The sequence below is a fragment of the Sciurus carolinensis genome, chromosome 17 (genome assembly GCF_902686445.1).
Source record: "Sciurus carolinensis chromosome 17, mSciCar1.2, whole genome shotgun sequence".
NCBI classification, from domain to species: Eukaryota; Metazoa; Chordata; class Mammalia; order Rodentia; family Sciuridae; genus Sciurus; species Sciurus carolinensis.
Genome location: NC_062229.1, coordinates 42,516,399 through 42,532,875, shown reverse-complemented (window position 1 = coordinate 42,532,875; position 16,477 = coordinate 42,516,399). Strand labels below are relative to the sequence as shown.

Below are 16,477 nucleotides of genomic sequence, written 5' to 3'. Positions count from 1 at the left end.
CTTGGCTTTTGTGTGATTGGGTTGTATCAGCTCCAAGTTCAGGGAAGAGTCTACCAACCTTGGGTCACACAGGTTACAGAATCTTTCCAAGCTAATGACTTTGGATTTTAAGTTGTTAAAAGTCATAACTTTGTCCTTTTTTCTTCCTATTGAATAAATATTTAATGAAATCTCTACTAAATGAACCAAAACATAAATTAAAATATAGTCCTTCTTACGCAATTTAGTGGGTGAAAACCAAGTGAAAAAGCAAAGAAATTCAATTGTTAAAACTTGCAGAAAAAGGGAAAAAATGCTGGAAAATTAAGGACTGGGTATCTATAAAGAAAGAGAGGGACTTGAGGAGGTGGATAATCTTATTATCTTATTCACTTTATTGTCCATTATTAATAATTTTTATTTTATACAAATAAAAACTATTCATTATGTAGTAGATCAAAATTATTTCTAATAAAACATTTCTCAAATTTTTGAAGTGATTGGTTCCAAATAGGTCTAGACATTCAAAAATTACCTTTATAGTTCATAGCTTCTAAATCTTACAATACTATAACATGGGATCAATTCAAAAAAACTTGAAAGTTAAAAAAAAAATCCAAAAATAACTGATAATTCTACCACCAAGCTGTAACTAGTCTTAACCTTTTGTCCAGTATTCTCACTTTTTGACATATGCATCTTATGCATTTGTACAAGAAATAAAATTCTAGTGCACACATGATTTTATAGTCATTTCCCACTTTTTTAAAAGATTCTCTCCTATGATCTTTTACATGTTTATAATATAATTTTAATGATTGCATATTTAATTTGTTATCTCAGTTGAGTTAGTTCAAGCCTCTATTTATATACGTGTAAGTTATTTTCATTTTTTCACTTTTATAAATACTGGGGCAAGTCTATCTCTTTCCTTATTTTAATTATTTCCTCAGGGCACACTCCTGAGAGTGGAATTGCTTGGTGAAACTCCTGAGGCTTTGGATATATGATGAAAATATCTCCCTCAAGCCCATGATGTTGTGGATTTCCACTCTCTGGAACCAGGCACACTCTTACCATACTTCACTTTTACTAGGTACTTGTTTTGATTTTTAACATTGTCATTTCAATGGTTACAAAATGACTAAAAAAATCAAAACAACAACAAAAAACCCCCAGTGTTCTACACTTTCCTATTTCTTGTGAAATTATAATATATATTTAATAGTGCTTTAATATTCATAATGTTGCTTTTGCAATAAAACTGGAAACAATCAAATTTAGAGGAAATGGAAATTTCTTAATATAGGAGCATTCTGAAGACAAAGTTCAAGGTCATGCTGTTCAGAGAAAGCAGAGCAACATATTAAAAGAGAGCACAAGTAACAGAATGGATACAACAAGAAGTCTTAAAGAATAAAATCAAAATAGGAAATTCCTTGTCTCCCCAAATCAGACTTAGCTGTAATCTCTAAGAAATCAATTTTTAGGTTGAATGTGATAAATTCGGTGGTATCTCAGAATTCCTGGAGCTAGTCCCTCAAAGGAGATTAAAGTGGCACAGTCTGAAAGAAGTGAGTTGTCTATGCCTTCTGCTAGAAATGATAAATGGAAAATGTTAAATCACAGGATCCCCAACAAACATCTTTCTCTATTACCAGTGGTTACCAAAATTAAATGATACCCAGAAAATTGAGTGGCTATGTTAACTGCAGTGACAGATGTTAGAATTAAAAGAAATTTGGAAGGCTGTCTAATCAAGCCCCTCATTTTACAGATGAAATAGCATACTGCAAAGATGAAGTGACTTGCTCAAAGATCCAAACCTGGTAAGTGACAGCAGAAATCAATTAATTAAAAAATATTTTTCAATATGAAATTTCCCTATAGTCGAACACCTCAAGTACAACCATAACTTGTCATGTACATTTTAAAAGTGTTTGTATATACGTTCCTTTTTTTTTTTCCAAATTTAAATTATACTACATGAAACAAATATTATAGACACTGTCCTTTTGCATATATCTTGGATAGCTAGAGTGTCTTATACTCTCTTAGCTAACATGTAGGTGGAATAGAGCAGAGGCTGACAAACTTTTCCTGTAGGGGCAGAAAGCGAACATTTTGGACTTTGTGGACCCTACAATCTCTTTCACGACCCCTCCCCTCTGCTGTTATACTGCAAAAGCAGCTACAGAAAATATGTAAACAAATAGTGTGCCAATGTCCCAATAAAACTTCATTTATAAAAAAAAAAAAAAGCAGGCAACATTTGCCTAGTACATATTACTTAGCAGCTAACTTCTGAAATATAGAAGTAAAAGAAGTTAAATTACTTAAGTAAACCATGTAGCTTGCAGAGGAAGCATGGTTTACATCCCTGGTATAGATGGCAGGAAACCAGGTTTGAGTTTTTGTTATTAGGTGTGACTTTGGATAAGGTAAGTAGGTTCAATGGCCTGATGAATAAAGTGCAGGCACTAACACTCGAGATCCTAGGGCTATTGTAAAGAATAAATGAAATAATTTATGTAATTCACATGGGTAGGTAGGAATGAATGTTCTCTTCACTGTGGGATGAGGGTAAACACAAAATTTAAATACTCACATGGATGAACATTTGAGCAAAGAAGGAATGGCAACATTTACTGTTATCTCAATAAGTCAAAGCTATGACAAAGATTCTCTTCAAAGTTGTGTTTCAAACTGCTGGCAAAGGTTGGGTAGATATAACTATGCCAGAATGGTCCGGATGTTTCCTGAGAAAGGATTAACTTGCTTGCATGGAACTTTTGCAATAAAGGAAACACTATAGTTTAATTCATAGTGATTTAAAAAGATAGAAGATTTTTGAGAGGGGAAATCTAATTATGTTGAAAATAAAATTTCATTTGCCCATCATTTCCTTCATTATTTTTTATTGGGAAGATAAGTATGTACAAAGAATATTAAAGGAAAACATGAAAATGTATTGGGAGAAAATAAGAAATGAATATAATGATGCCTAACTATAAATTTGCCCTACTGCAATGATATTTTTATTTAATTTTTGAGTGACCCCATTGGTGAGTTCCATTGGTTGTTTTTAAGACAATTTCTATAGCACTTCCAAATAACTTTATTGCCTTTTCTAATTCATTTGGAATTTAATGTATTTTTTACGACTAGATGACTGTTTTCTTCTCTGCTTGGTGTAGTAAAACTTTCAGTCGGGTACTTAAAGATTTGAGCATAGACTGCTTCCTTCTGTTTTGTTTTGTTGTTGTTTTTTAGGAATTCAGACTTAGCTTCTTTCATCCAAACCTAAACTGAAATAATTCTATTGATTTATTGTTGTAGTAAGAATTTTATTAATTTATTCTTGCAGTTTAACACCAATATATAGATCCCCTTTACTTTATATTTTGAAGAAAATAGCATTTTACTCTAGTTAAATGTTATCAATAATGCCTGTGGCCAATAGAGAAAAATTGTTAAGTGATTCAAGTTAATAAATTGTTCATTTGTGAGAATAAGTATGTGAATATAGTTGAGACATTTTTGTAAAAACAACTTGCCCAACCTAATATTGTAGCACATGTTCCAATAAAATTTAAGTAATTAAAATATTTTGGCACTGGCTAAAGAACAAAGAGGTCAGTGGAACAGAGTATAGTCCAGAAGGAAATTTATATGTTGGGATTTTTAACAAAGGATAAAAATGTTCTTTCAATTTAATAGGAAATTAATAGTAGAATCAAGGATCAGTGAAGAGAGAATGGGGAACATAAAAATATAAAATATCCTTATGGCAAAGGAAAAATAAAACATTTTTGGAAACAAAAATAGAACATATTTATATAGACAAATCCATTAAGGATAATATAAATAATTCAGTTGAAAAATAGTCACATAATATCAATTAGATAACCTCAGAAGAAATATCAATGACCTGTACACAAGATGAAAAAAGTATTCAAGTACACTAAGATTTGAATACATATAAAAACTGAATTTTCTATTTTAGACTGTGTTTTGCCTTCTACTGGCAAAATGAGTCCTTTATAATATCTAGCAATGGCGAGACCATGGGGAAGTCTGAACTCTCTCTCTCATTGTTAGTGGGATGTGGAGTGAAATAACTTTTCCTAGAGTGAAAAATGGCCAATATCTATTAAAATTTCAATTACAGGCATCCTAAAACCCAACTGCCTCACTTCTCAGAAAGTCTGTATAATTGCTCAGGTTCTTAACATACAATGTGTTCAAGATGTTCCTTGTACTTTATAGTAGAAAAAAAAAAATAGAAGGATGGATAAATTAGTCACTATATTGGTATAATGAAATAATCTATAATTCTTATTAAAATACAATAAATCTATATCAGGTGAAATGGAAACACATCCATGGGAAGTGAAAAATGCAAGCCTCATAGGTAGCATAATTTTATTTGTATTAAAAACAATAGTTTTAATAATGCTTGTCTCCAGGTATGAAATTAAAGGAGTGGGTGGTAGATGACCCATTTTGTTTCCTATTATTTTTTATTTTTTAATATATGTTTTATTTGTTGTAAGTAATTATACATGACAGTAGAATGCATTTTGACACCTCATACATAAATGGAGTATAACTTCTCATTCATCTTGTTGTACATGATGTAGAGTTACACAGGTCATGTAATCATATATGTATATAGCATAATCATGCCAGATTCATTCTTCTCTCATTCCTACCTCCATGCCTCTTCTCCTCCCTTCACTCTCCTCTGTCTAGTCCAAAATACTTCTATTCTCCCCTGCCCCCCATTGTGAATTAGCATCCTCATATCAGAGAAAACATTTCAGCCTTTGGATCTTTGGGATTGGCTTATTTCACTTAGCATAATATTCTCCAGTTCCATCCATTTGTTTTCTATTATTTTTAATACATGTTCTAATTATAGGTGCTTTTTAACTTTGTTTTTCAAATAAAATAAATAGATAAACATGGAAAATAGAAGAGTAAAAGTAGAACAAAAAGATAATAGATACATGGATTATTTTATTCTTGTGCTGCTTGATTGTAAAGTTGTTTTGATATATTACTCTCAAAGTTTTCATGAAAAATACACTTCTTCAAGAAATTTCACTTCTAGGGATGTAACCAAGAAAAATGAGAACAGACATCCATGCAAAACTCCTAAACACATGTTGGTAGCAGAAATGTTCATAATAGTAAAAAAGGGGAAATGACCCAGATGTCTACCATCTGATGAATGAATAAATAAAAACATGGTTTTTCCATAACTCAGAATATTATTCAACATTAAAAAGAAATGTAGTACCAATACAAACTATAACCTGGACCAACCTTAAAGACTATGCTAAGTAAAAAGAAACCAATCACAAAATAACACTGTTATGACTTGATTTATAAGAAAATTCCATCTGGGCTCCATGATGCATGCCTGTAATCCCAGCAGCTCAGGAGGCTGAGACAGGAGGATAGCAAGTTCAAAGCTGATCTTGGCAAAATCAAGGTACTAAACAACTCAGTGAAACCCTGTCTCTAAATAATATAGAAAATAGGGCTAGGGATGTGACTCAGTGGTCAAGTGCCCTTGAGTTCAATCCTGGGTAAAACCCCCCCACCCCCTCCAAAATAAATGTCCAGGGCATACACATTAATAGAGACTGAAAGAGAATGTTGGTTACCTAAATTGGGGCCAGGATGGGTCTGATGGGAATTTATTGCTACTAATAGATATGAGGTTTCTTTTTTGTGAGAAAGTAAAATGTCCTAAAATTAGATTCTGGTGATGGTTGCAAAACTCTGTGAATATGCTGAAACTACTGAATTGTATGCTTGAAATGAGTGCATCATATAATATGTGAATGATGTCCCCATAAAGATTTTTTTTCAAGTGCACATTTTCAAAATTCACAATGAGGAGACTGGGGATACACAGTTCATGGAGTCCACGAAGTTTTTCTTGTCACTTTTCAGACAACAAAAAGATGAGAATTGGGTGAATTAAGACAACTTCTGACAGCTTCTCAGAGACAAAGAGTAAGAAATGTTACCAGTGTCTGTGCTTCAGGGGTCTGGAGTCGAGTCTGAAAGCATTGAATATTATTTTAGTAGTCACGGAAATTTTCCCAGAGGTGGTGCCTGCAATGATTTAAATCATATTAAGTCCTGTAGTAAGGAAATTAGTTTATTCCCCTTTTGGTTCTCCAAAAGTACTGGAAACAAAGGAAGTTCGATGGCCTTGCACACTATAGCTCTTCCTAACAGAGAGATCCCAGTGCTGAGACTCACAGCTTTGCTTAGGCTGCGCCTTCAACCAGTACTCAATGACACTGTTTTGCCTCTGTCTTGTTCATTTGCATCCTTTTTCTTTTATTTGATAAGAGAAGACAAGGTCCTATTTGTGGCAGTACTATGACTTGTCCATCTTAACTGTGTTTATTAAAGTTACAAAAAAAAAGCATGCAAATTTAAATAAAAACACTTAATGACAGTGAGAGTTGCTTGTACAAATGCAAATTCATACAGTGGAATTTGAAGAGCGGAAGCTGAAGTACTAGCTTAAACTCTGTACAGGCGTAAAATCTTTGAGTTCAGAGGGGTCCGTAGACCACCAGGTTTGAAACACTTGTTTCACAACAGGAAACAGAACCCAGAGGTTAGGACCTTGCAGGGGTTCACCATGGTCTCATTTTCGGATTTGGTCTCATTTACAGATTCAGCCTCAAGAGAACAGAACTTTGGTTCCTCCTTCTTTTTCTTACCTCTAAGGAGCAAATCAGAAATTATAGTTGGAAGAGCTGAACCAGAATTCAGAACTCTGTTGTGACTTAGTGAGACTATTAGGGAAGACTTTAAGTACCAAATACCAAATCACAATCCTCACCTCATTTCTGGTTGTAGTTGGGTGTTCTTCAACTTTGGTTGTCGGGGCAGCCACAGAACTAGAGAAGGGATTACATGAAGAAGAAGATTTGAACCCAGCCTGCCTTTTTGTAAACGTCAAAGCTAATTTTGGTGATTGCTTCAATATTATAATGATAACCAAGATTAAAGCAAGCAGGCATCCACTTTAGGATATGAGAGCTGGAATTTCAGATTTCATTATAAGATTGCCATCTCAACAAAATAGTAATATAATGGCAATGGATTTCCATTTTTTCTCCATTTCTGTTGAAATATTACCTCATAAATATACTTTGATACAAAAGAGATCTCTCAATTTTACGAGAGCTCTATTTTATTCTTATGCTGACTTATTCCTAAAATATCTTTTTGATGTACAGCTGCAATATTCTTGCCAATGTCCATGACATCAGCAATCAAAGGCAGCATTTTTTTAAAAAAGATTTCTTTATTTTTTTACCTTCAGTTGTAAGTTATCCAGAAAAGGGACTCCTGCTTAGTGCTCCCTGGAACTCCCTTATAGAGTTAACAAGTGATGTTCACAACTCATGTACTTAATTTTTCTGGGAGTCAGGGAGGGACCTTGGGAGGAGGAAGCTTCACCCAGAGCTGTTGTAAAACATAGGTAGGGAATTAATCCCTTTTATTTGATAGCATTTTATGTGCTAGAATAAAATGTATTTTTTTCCAAATTATATCTTAGGAAACTAAGATTCTGAGACCACCTAGCTAAAAGGTGGCAGGGCCCTGTGTCTGTCTTTCCCAACTAGACTTGCAGTTCTAAATATTGTACCCAGATCACTACTGCCACATGGGTCAGCCTTCCTAGTCGCAGGAATATTTCACTCAAAGACACTGTCCAATACCAAGGTAGCCACTCCAATGCCATAGTCAATGAGTTTATTTACTTGAAAAACAGGAGGAAAACAATTTACTTAATTGCGTTTGATTTTAAGTACTATTCTAGAACATTATGTATTTGTTAAAGTTTCTGTGATCCCTCCTATATTATCATGAAGGCTTTTTTAATCACTTTAATTATTAAAATCCTTTGCAAAGGATCTGGAATCCTCCTGGTTTACATCCACTTCTTTCCTATATAAAGTAGTGCTTTTGCGCAACTCTAGATTTCTGAAATGTTAGCATTAAAAAGCCAGGTACTGGGTTGGCAGTCCATTTCAAAAGAAAAACATTATGTTTTGTTATTCAGATAATGTTATTGAAGTAATGTAGCAAAATAAATGAGTTTTTGAAGTAACAAGCATCACTAGCTATGGGCACCACTACTGGCACCAATTCAAGCAATATGGAAGAGTTTTCACTAGCTGGGCCAGACGTTCTAGTAAAGATTTCTGTGACTGTACATACAATCAACAACTCTGAGCAAGATATGGGCATGAACATGACAATTCCACCTGCAGCCTGCCCAGAATTCATGGCTTTTCTTATCCTGGTGGACAGAGACTAGAAATCCATCAAATGATTGTGTGGCATTTGGTACCATAGCAGAGGAGCTAGGATGTGAAGGCCCACACTACCTAGCTCACACGGACCATGCACAGGAGGAACTATGTTAGAGTTTGATAACTGGATGGAGGCAGGTAGCTGTTGGCTCTGATCCCAATGGAGAAGGAAGCTGTTATTTCCTGGTACACCCCACAGTTTTAACACTTTGATGGCTTTTTGAGGTAGCTCCGTGGAATCACTCTTTTATGTAATAAAGATAGAAGTTTTGAAAATAGATTGGTTCTGCTTTCTCCTGTCATCCATGAATTAGCAGAGTAATATGCTATTTTCCCAACCAAATGCAAAGAAGAAAAAGTCAGACAGCGCTAGAATCTACAATAAGCACATTTCTTTTTTTCTGAATGACCAAGTTTCACATAATTGCTGTGTTGCCTAAAGAAACTCTTGCCTTTTCCATTTAATGTGAGAAACATAATTTTCCTGTCATTTTCCAAAGTCATCAGATAATAAATTGCCTGTGATAAAACATACTTTCAATTTCTCCACTGTGATATTCAATTTTCATTTTCATAAGGGGTTGTTTATTTTGATGACTTCAATTAGTTGACTAGGATGTCCATGTCTGGTCCTCATCATCAAGATTTTTTACTGAGTTAAAATTTGAGAGACACATGTTACTATCAAATTTAGTGTCTGTAAATACTTTTCTGTTTTTAATACTTGAAAATAAGAAGTGACAGACCATTTGAGTATACAATTACTCTTTGCCTCCCCTACCCCCTGCCACTAAGAGTCACTTATAAACAAAAGCAATTTGGGAAACTTGTTGATGGAAGAATTGGGGCAACACGGTTTAGAAGGAAAGAATGTGTCCTAATTCCTGGAATTTCAACTCATAGAATTCTAGTTACTGGTTAAAGTTCCTCTTTTCTATCTCACTGATCTCTGTGTTTCACTCACATGTGTATCTACACGTGTACCTGCATATACCATCAATACGTAAAGCTAATTTCAAGAACTTCAAGAACTTCAAGTTTTTTTAAAGAACTTCAAGTTTTAAGAGGACCTCATTATAAAAGTAGTGTATTTACAGTGTGGAAAATTCTGATAATACAAAAAATTTTTAAAGTAAAAGTTAATCTTTATTAATTCCAGATACAATCAGCCCTCATATTCATGAGTACTGCATCCTCAGATTGAACCAACCACATATCCAAAATATATTTTTAAAATTGGACTGAATATGTACAGATCTTTATATTTCTTGTCATTACTGCCTAAACAATGTAGTACAACAACTGCTTACAGAGCCTTGACATTGTGTTGGATATTAAAAGTAACTAGAGATGATTTAAAGTATAGGGGGTTATGCATAGATTAAATGCAAATACTCCACATTTTATAGAAGGGACTCAAACGGACATCCACAGGTTTTGGTATCCACAAGAAGTCCTAGAACCAACCTCTATCAATACCAAGAGATGACTCTCCAATACTTTTTTCTCATTTTATTTGAAACTCTCATAACGAATAGATTACCATCTGAAAAGCTATTCTTTTCATTAACGAGCTTAGCTCATTCATTTGATTGTGTTCACAGTGCAGCTGCAGAGGGACCCAGAGTCAGTATGGAGAGTGGTACTCTGGTTTGTTCCCCCAAGCCCTGTCCCAATGCTAGACATCAGTTGAGTAACCAGTGGACACATGCCAGACACCATGTTGAACAATGAAAACACCACACAACTAAAAAGTGGCATAGTTCCTGACTGACAGATAAAGATAGACCCACCCCATTGAGAAATTCCCCAGCAAGGGTGTTGCTAATACTGGATGGGCAGCTGGGAGAGGGAAACATTCCACGATTGTGGAAGCAGAAGTTGGCCTGCAGAGAATGGACTGAAGAGATCTTTTGAGTGTAGTTGAAGCCAAAGGTTGAATGGCACAGCCTAAGAGCATGGAGAAGAGAAGTGAGCACAGAACCAAACCTTGGTGAAATCATGTTTAAGAGTTGACAAGAGAAGTTAAGCTTGCAAAAGAAACAAAGAAGTAATGTCGTACACAGAAATCACAAGAAAAGGATGTTTGAGCTGGAGGAAGTGGTCCATCAAGTCAGACACTGACAAGATCTATTTTAGGATGGAATGCCAAAAAGGAACCAGACAGGTGTGGTGTAGAGGTGCTGAAACCATTTCTACATGCCTTTTATTACACTTTAACATTTAAATGTAATTACTTGATGTACAGTTCTAATGTTCCCATTTTTCAAACCACGGTGGGTTCCTTATGTTCATAGGCTATGTCTTATCTCTAATATTGCTAGTCCTCAAGTCATATCTACCCTGTAAAAAGTGTCCAGACAATATCTTTGTGATAACTCGTACTTCGCAAATGTGCTTCTCTTTTTTTTTTTAGCTCTATTTCTTTCTACTCTTCGGTTCTTTTCCTGGCCCTGCTTCCTGCATACAGTAGACTGTCAGATTATATTGGCTTTCTGCAGCATCTCTGTCTGTGTCAGTTTTGGACAAGGGACCATTTAACTCCCCTTACTCTATGAAATTAACTCTTAAGAATTAAACATTCATAACATCTCCCTCTCTCCATCCCAAGAATGTCTCATCCCTCTTTCAACTCATCTCTTTCCTTGGTTTCTCCCTTCCTCCTCTCCTTTGCCTTTCTCTAAGAATTCAAATGCTTTTTTTGACCTAGACATCTCAGGGTATAGAATATATAAGTTGCAAAAATAAGCATCGTCTATCACCACACTTATCCCATAAAGAGACACTCAAATGAGGAGAAAAAGATAGATTGAGATGGAAACAAGGCAATATTAAAGTGGTACTATCTGGGGAATACTTAGAGTAAATAAAAAGGTTTATGTTACATATTCTTGGCTCTGCTCACTTGGGTTAATGGCACCAAGAGAAAATTAACAGAAGTTATGAAAGGGAGTATTAACTGTTGCTTTCTCCACTCATCCATGATGATGCTTTAATCCTTAGATACCCATTAACTAAAAGGACTGGACTGAGTGGATATGTCCTGTGGTGCAGTCCCCCAGCACAGAGAGCTGCCTGGACTGCTGAAGGATGAATCTGATTGAGGAAAGAAGTGCCATCCATAATAGTGGCATCATCTATAATGGCGGCCTGCCTTTACCTCCTGTAATGCTCAGGGGAGGAACGGCTTATCTTCAGGATGGCCAATTCTTTATGGTTAGTATCAGAAATGAGCCTATCAATCAGCCACATGAGACCTTTAAAGGGGCACCAGGGCCATAAACTTTATGAAAAAGGCTAGAGACTGCATTCAGCCCTCAAGCAGATACACAATTACCCTAAACCCAGTTCAGGGCAGGGAGACTAAATCTTTTTTTTTTTTTTTTTTTTTTTTTTTTAAAAGAGTCAAGACTTCCCCCCATACTCATCATGGCTTTTAGAAGCTAGGATATATGAGATCCGTGGTCAGGGCTTTCCCCTACAGCTATGCAAAGCTGAGGGTAAGGAATGGGGAAAAGAAGAAGGCAAGAAATTAGACTGGAATGAGAAGAGAAGAAAGACTGGAGAGAGATGTTTTGAGTCCGTAAATACTTGCCTGTTTATGAAATAAACTCATTGATATTTAGGAGACTTGAAAAATCCCACTGATTTATTCACTGTAGGCAGAAGTTAGAGAAAATCTCATTTTCATGCGCTTTCCATCCTATCACTCAGTTCCCTGGTGACACAGAAAGTAAACCTTTCTAAGGGCTTTCCCAGACAGTTTGACATTTTGTTGAATTAACTGGCATATATTGTACCAAATTTATATGCTTCATCTTTCCACCCAAACAAGGAATGATTTCATATTGAATAGAGTTCTCAGGGCACCCAGAGAACTCTGGAAACTTCCCAGACCAGTCTCACTTCCTAGAGCAGTCTGGTTTCCCAAGTTGGCCTCAAATACCCCATGTCTCACTGAAGACCTGCCTGGCTATGCAAGGTGAGGGCACTGTAAATCTCAGTGGGATTGCACCGTGACAGCCTGTGAGACTCCTGCGTATACACTGTCATGATGTTTTATCTGGCATACTTCAAGGAACATCTGAAAACAGGAGGGAGGCAGGGAAAGTTAAATGATTGAGCCATCTTTTTGCTGGGGCAACTGAGTCTGTTTTGACCCTTCCATAACAAGTATTTCACGCACAAATGTTTAGCTACAAAATAAACAGTGCATTTTTGTGGCTTGGCCTCTGCAGGGGAAGACCGTGACCCAACTACTGATGGAAATTACTCAGGTTAAATTATGACTGTAGATCCTAGGACTCATGTGGCAAAATGACATGGATGGTTTAGCTTACAATAACATAAATGTGTTGTCTGATGCTTCTAGAGGTTCCAAATCTGAAATCAAGGTGCCAACAGGGCCATTCTTCTCCTGAAATCTGTAGGGAAGAATCTGTCCTTTCCTCTTCTTAGCTTCTGGTTGTATGCCAGCAACCTCTGGAGTTCCTTGGTTTGCAACATCATTGATCCAATCATGCACCAGAACATGGCCTTCTCTGCATGCTTCTGTCTTCATGTGACTGTCTTATTGTCAGATTCCAGTCATATTAAATCAGAGGCCCACCCTACTCCAGTATAATCTCATCTTAAAAGTGGCATCTGCAGCAGGTCACATTAGAACTTAAATCTGTCTTTCTGTCTTTTTGAGGGTGGTAGGGATTGCATAGATAATCTAACCCACAATAGTCACTGTAAGAGACATTTGTCTGAAGTCTTAATTGAACAGACTTGGAGCCACTTTTCTAATCCAGTTCAATAATCAGTTGACTAGGAATCATTGAAGGACTTTGCTAAGAGTTAGATGAGATGATCAAAATAAAACCCCACACACCTTCTGAATACAAATATAACAGTATCCCTTTATTAAAGATCTTTAGATAGAAATAGAATTACATAAACATTTTAGTACTTAAAACCCCAAACACAGAGGATGCAGTAGTGATTAATAATAGCAACTAAAATTTATGTAGCCTAAAAATATTTCCTAGGTACAACCCTGAGTGCTTTGCTATCATTTCACCCTTGTGACATCCCTATGTGGTAAGTACAAGGCAGCCAATGCCGTTTTTCTAAAATTTTTATTTTATTTGTTCTAATTAGTTATATATGACAATAGAGTGCATTTATACCTTTTGATAGATCATACATATGTGGAGTGTAATCTCATTTTTCTTATACATATTACAGGATCATATGGGTCATGCGATCATACATGTACATGAGGTAATAATGTCCGTTTAACTCTACTATCATTCTTTCCCCCACACCCCTTCCCCTCCCTTTGCTCCCCTCTACCTAATATAAAGTAACCCTATTCTTCCCTATCCCCCTCCTTATGCAATGTCTTTTTTATGGAGCTTACATCCTGAAGGTTTTCTTAAGTTCCTGCAGTCATTCCATTTGTAAAATGAACTCCTTGGTCATGTCTTACTTTATCATGGCCAATGTGCTAGCAGTGTTATCTCCATTGCATTTTTGTGCAGTTTAGGGAGGATCCAGGCATTAGACTGGGTCCACCATGTTTGTCTACTTCCTGATTGCTACTGACGAAATGCAGGCAAAGTAGAGTCAATAACATACAATAATTTAAAGGTCTTATTAAAAATAACACCTCTCCTTGAAAGCTAAGAATTTTATCTCTTCACTATTATTTCTGCAGCACCTGAAAGAATAATTGGCCCCTTAGTAGGTTCTCAATAAATATTTGTGAAACAATGAATGCCAGTAAAGAGCAGGCAATTTGGATCCAAAGTCCGGGTCATACTAGAGAAAGTGGTATTACTAGCTTTTGATAACCATGAACGATCTACTTAGGCTATAAGATAAAAGTATAGATATATCTTATTACTTTGGAACTGAGACTTGTCTGAAACAAAAGCAGCCTAGAAAGCTAAGCAATGTGCTTTTCCCTGCACAACCAAGTCATTGTTTCGTAAGTTAGGTGCCTTGCCTGACTTGAGGGGTTGGTTGTGTGTGTGGTATTCCTGCTTTAAACTCCACCTTGCCAGAAGAGGGAAACATAAACAGGAAATACCTTCTTTGCAGCCATAGTCCTTTGACTTCCTGTCCAGACCATAAGGTCCCATCCTTTCTGGTGACAATATAATCAGTTGGCTTTGAGGGATGTTAATGAATCATGGGACACTGACCTCTGACATTTTTAAAATGGTAAAAGGTGCAAAATGGAAAATACTTAGAGAAGGCACTGATCTTATAAGTTCAGTACCTGAGAGCTTTTAAATCACAAAACTGAGCAGTTCAACATGTTAGCTCAGAAAAGTATGGATGATATTTCTGAAAATGAGAACTAAAAACTCATCCTGGAGAGCCAGTGGTTTCACTCTGACTGTAACATGCAGTGAAGACCCAGGACCATTTTTTAGTGGATGACAGTACATTTTGAAACTCCATGGACCATCAGAGCAGCCAGCCACTGAGGTGTGAGCCTAAGAAGACACAAAACCAGAAGCGAGGAGCTATCTCATTGGAAGTCCATTTCTGGGGAACATAAGGGAACTACTTCATAGAGATAACTAACTGGTAGCATTCCAAGACCCCCATATAATTTTAAGAGCTTTGTGCATTTCAGATGCAGAGAAGGGGATAAAGATCATTTGGATGCCAATGTTCTGATCTAGGGACTTCTATTTCCATAAAGTCCAACATGGATAGCAAAGACTTCTTGCTACAAAAGTGTGTTCATCTTATATAATACTGACATTTCCTATCACTAGAATGCTGGCATTACTTCTTCCTAAGAGAGTATTTGGGACAACTAAATGATTAAGACTCCCAAGGACAAAATTCCAAAATCACATATCTATGGGGACTACAAGCGATGGGCATGTCTGAAGTGATTTGGGAGTAATGGAAGGGAATGTCAGAGCCGTCATAAAGCAGAAGAAGCACATCCATCATAAAAGAGATAGTCTAAAGCTACCTGAACACGCAGGCCCTGTGTTGCCGAACCAACGGGGCTACATTTCTCTCCCTGCTTTTTATCCTAATGTACATGGTCACTCTGTTTTAAAATATAAACACAGTGCAGGTCATTAATTTGTAATCTCCACAGTGTTGTCCCAAGGATAGACCTCAGGACACTCGTTCTGCAAGATAGTGAAAGCCCTTCAGAATAGGTCTGAAACAGTTTGAAAAACACTGGGTTAAACAGAGGTGATCAGATTTTCTACCACCGAGTTTCTCAGAACCTTATGCATATTACTTACAAAATGAACCTCTGAGAGTAAGCTCAGAATATCGAGCATTTCCCAAACTCCTCTGACCCTTGCACCCCCTTTCTGTGGACATTTCATCAAAGGGCTTTAGAAAACCACACAATGATTTGCTTTGCAATAAATAATGGGAGTGTAGTTCCTGTAAGTGAAAATCCTAGGGGAATGGTAGATGTTGAAAACCAAGCAAATAGCATCTCTTACTTATTAGGATGCCTATAAGTGGTCTTGATAAGTTAGAAACCACACTGGATCATGTAGGGTAGAAGTGGGAAATGATTCTGACCTCTTCATCAGCTACCTTGTGAATTAGACTTTTTAAATTTATTTATTGTTATTTTTTACAGACTGCATTTTGATTCATTGTACACAAACGGGGTACATCATTTCATTTCTATGGTTGTGCACGATGTAGATTCATACCATTCGTGTAATTGTACATGTACATAGGGTTGTGGTGTCTGATTCACAGTACGTATTGGTCAGTTTTTTGTTGCTGTGACCAATATACCTGACAAGAGCAATTTAGAGAAGGAAAGGTATATTTTGGTTTATGGTTGCAGAGGTCTCAGTTCATAGATGACCAACTCCCCTACTTTGGGCATGAGGTGAGGCAGAACATCATGGAAGAAGGGTGTGGAGGAGGAAAGCAGTTCAGGACATGGCCACCAGAAAGCAAAGCTCCGCTTACCAGAGAAAAAATATAAACCCCCAAAGGAGAGGTCTCCAGTGACCTCCTCCTTCCAATCTCTCTCTACTCACCTACAGTTACTGCCAGTTAACCCACTGATTAGATCATCCTTCCCATAATCTAATCATGCACCTCTGAAAATTCTTGCATTGTCTGACAGGTACGCTTTT

General features: G+C 36.4%; 1 protein-coding gene across 1 annotated transcript in view; it reads left to right on the top strand.

The window, feature by feature from the left end:
• The window catches only part of Rarb (retinoic acid receptor beta), a 693,377-nt gene that overhangs the window by 194,698 nt on the left and 482,202 nt on the right, over positions 1-16,477 (top strand). The window contains exon 3 of the mRNA XM_047532671.1: positions 1,757-1,808. The gene's annotated coding sequence lies outside the window, so the exon portion shown is untranslated. The remainder of the gene's footprint in view (positions 1-1,756; positions 1,809-16,477) is intronic.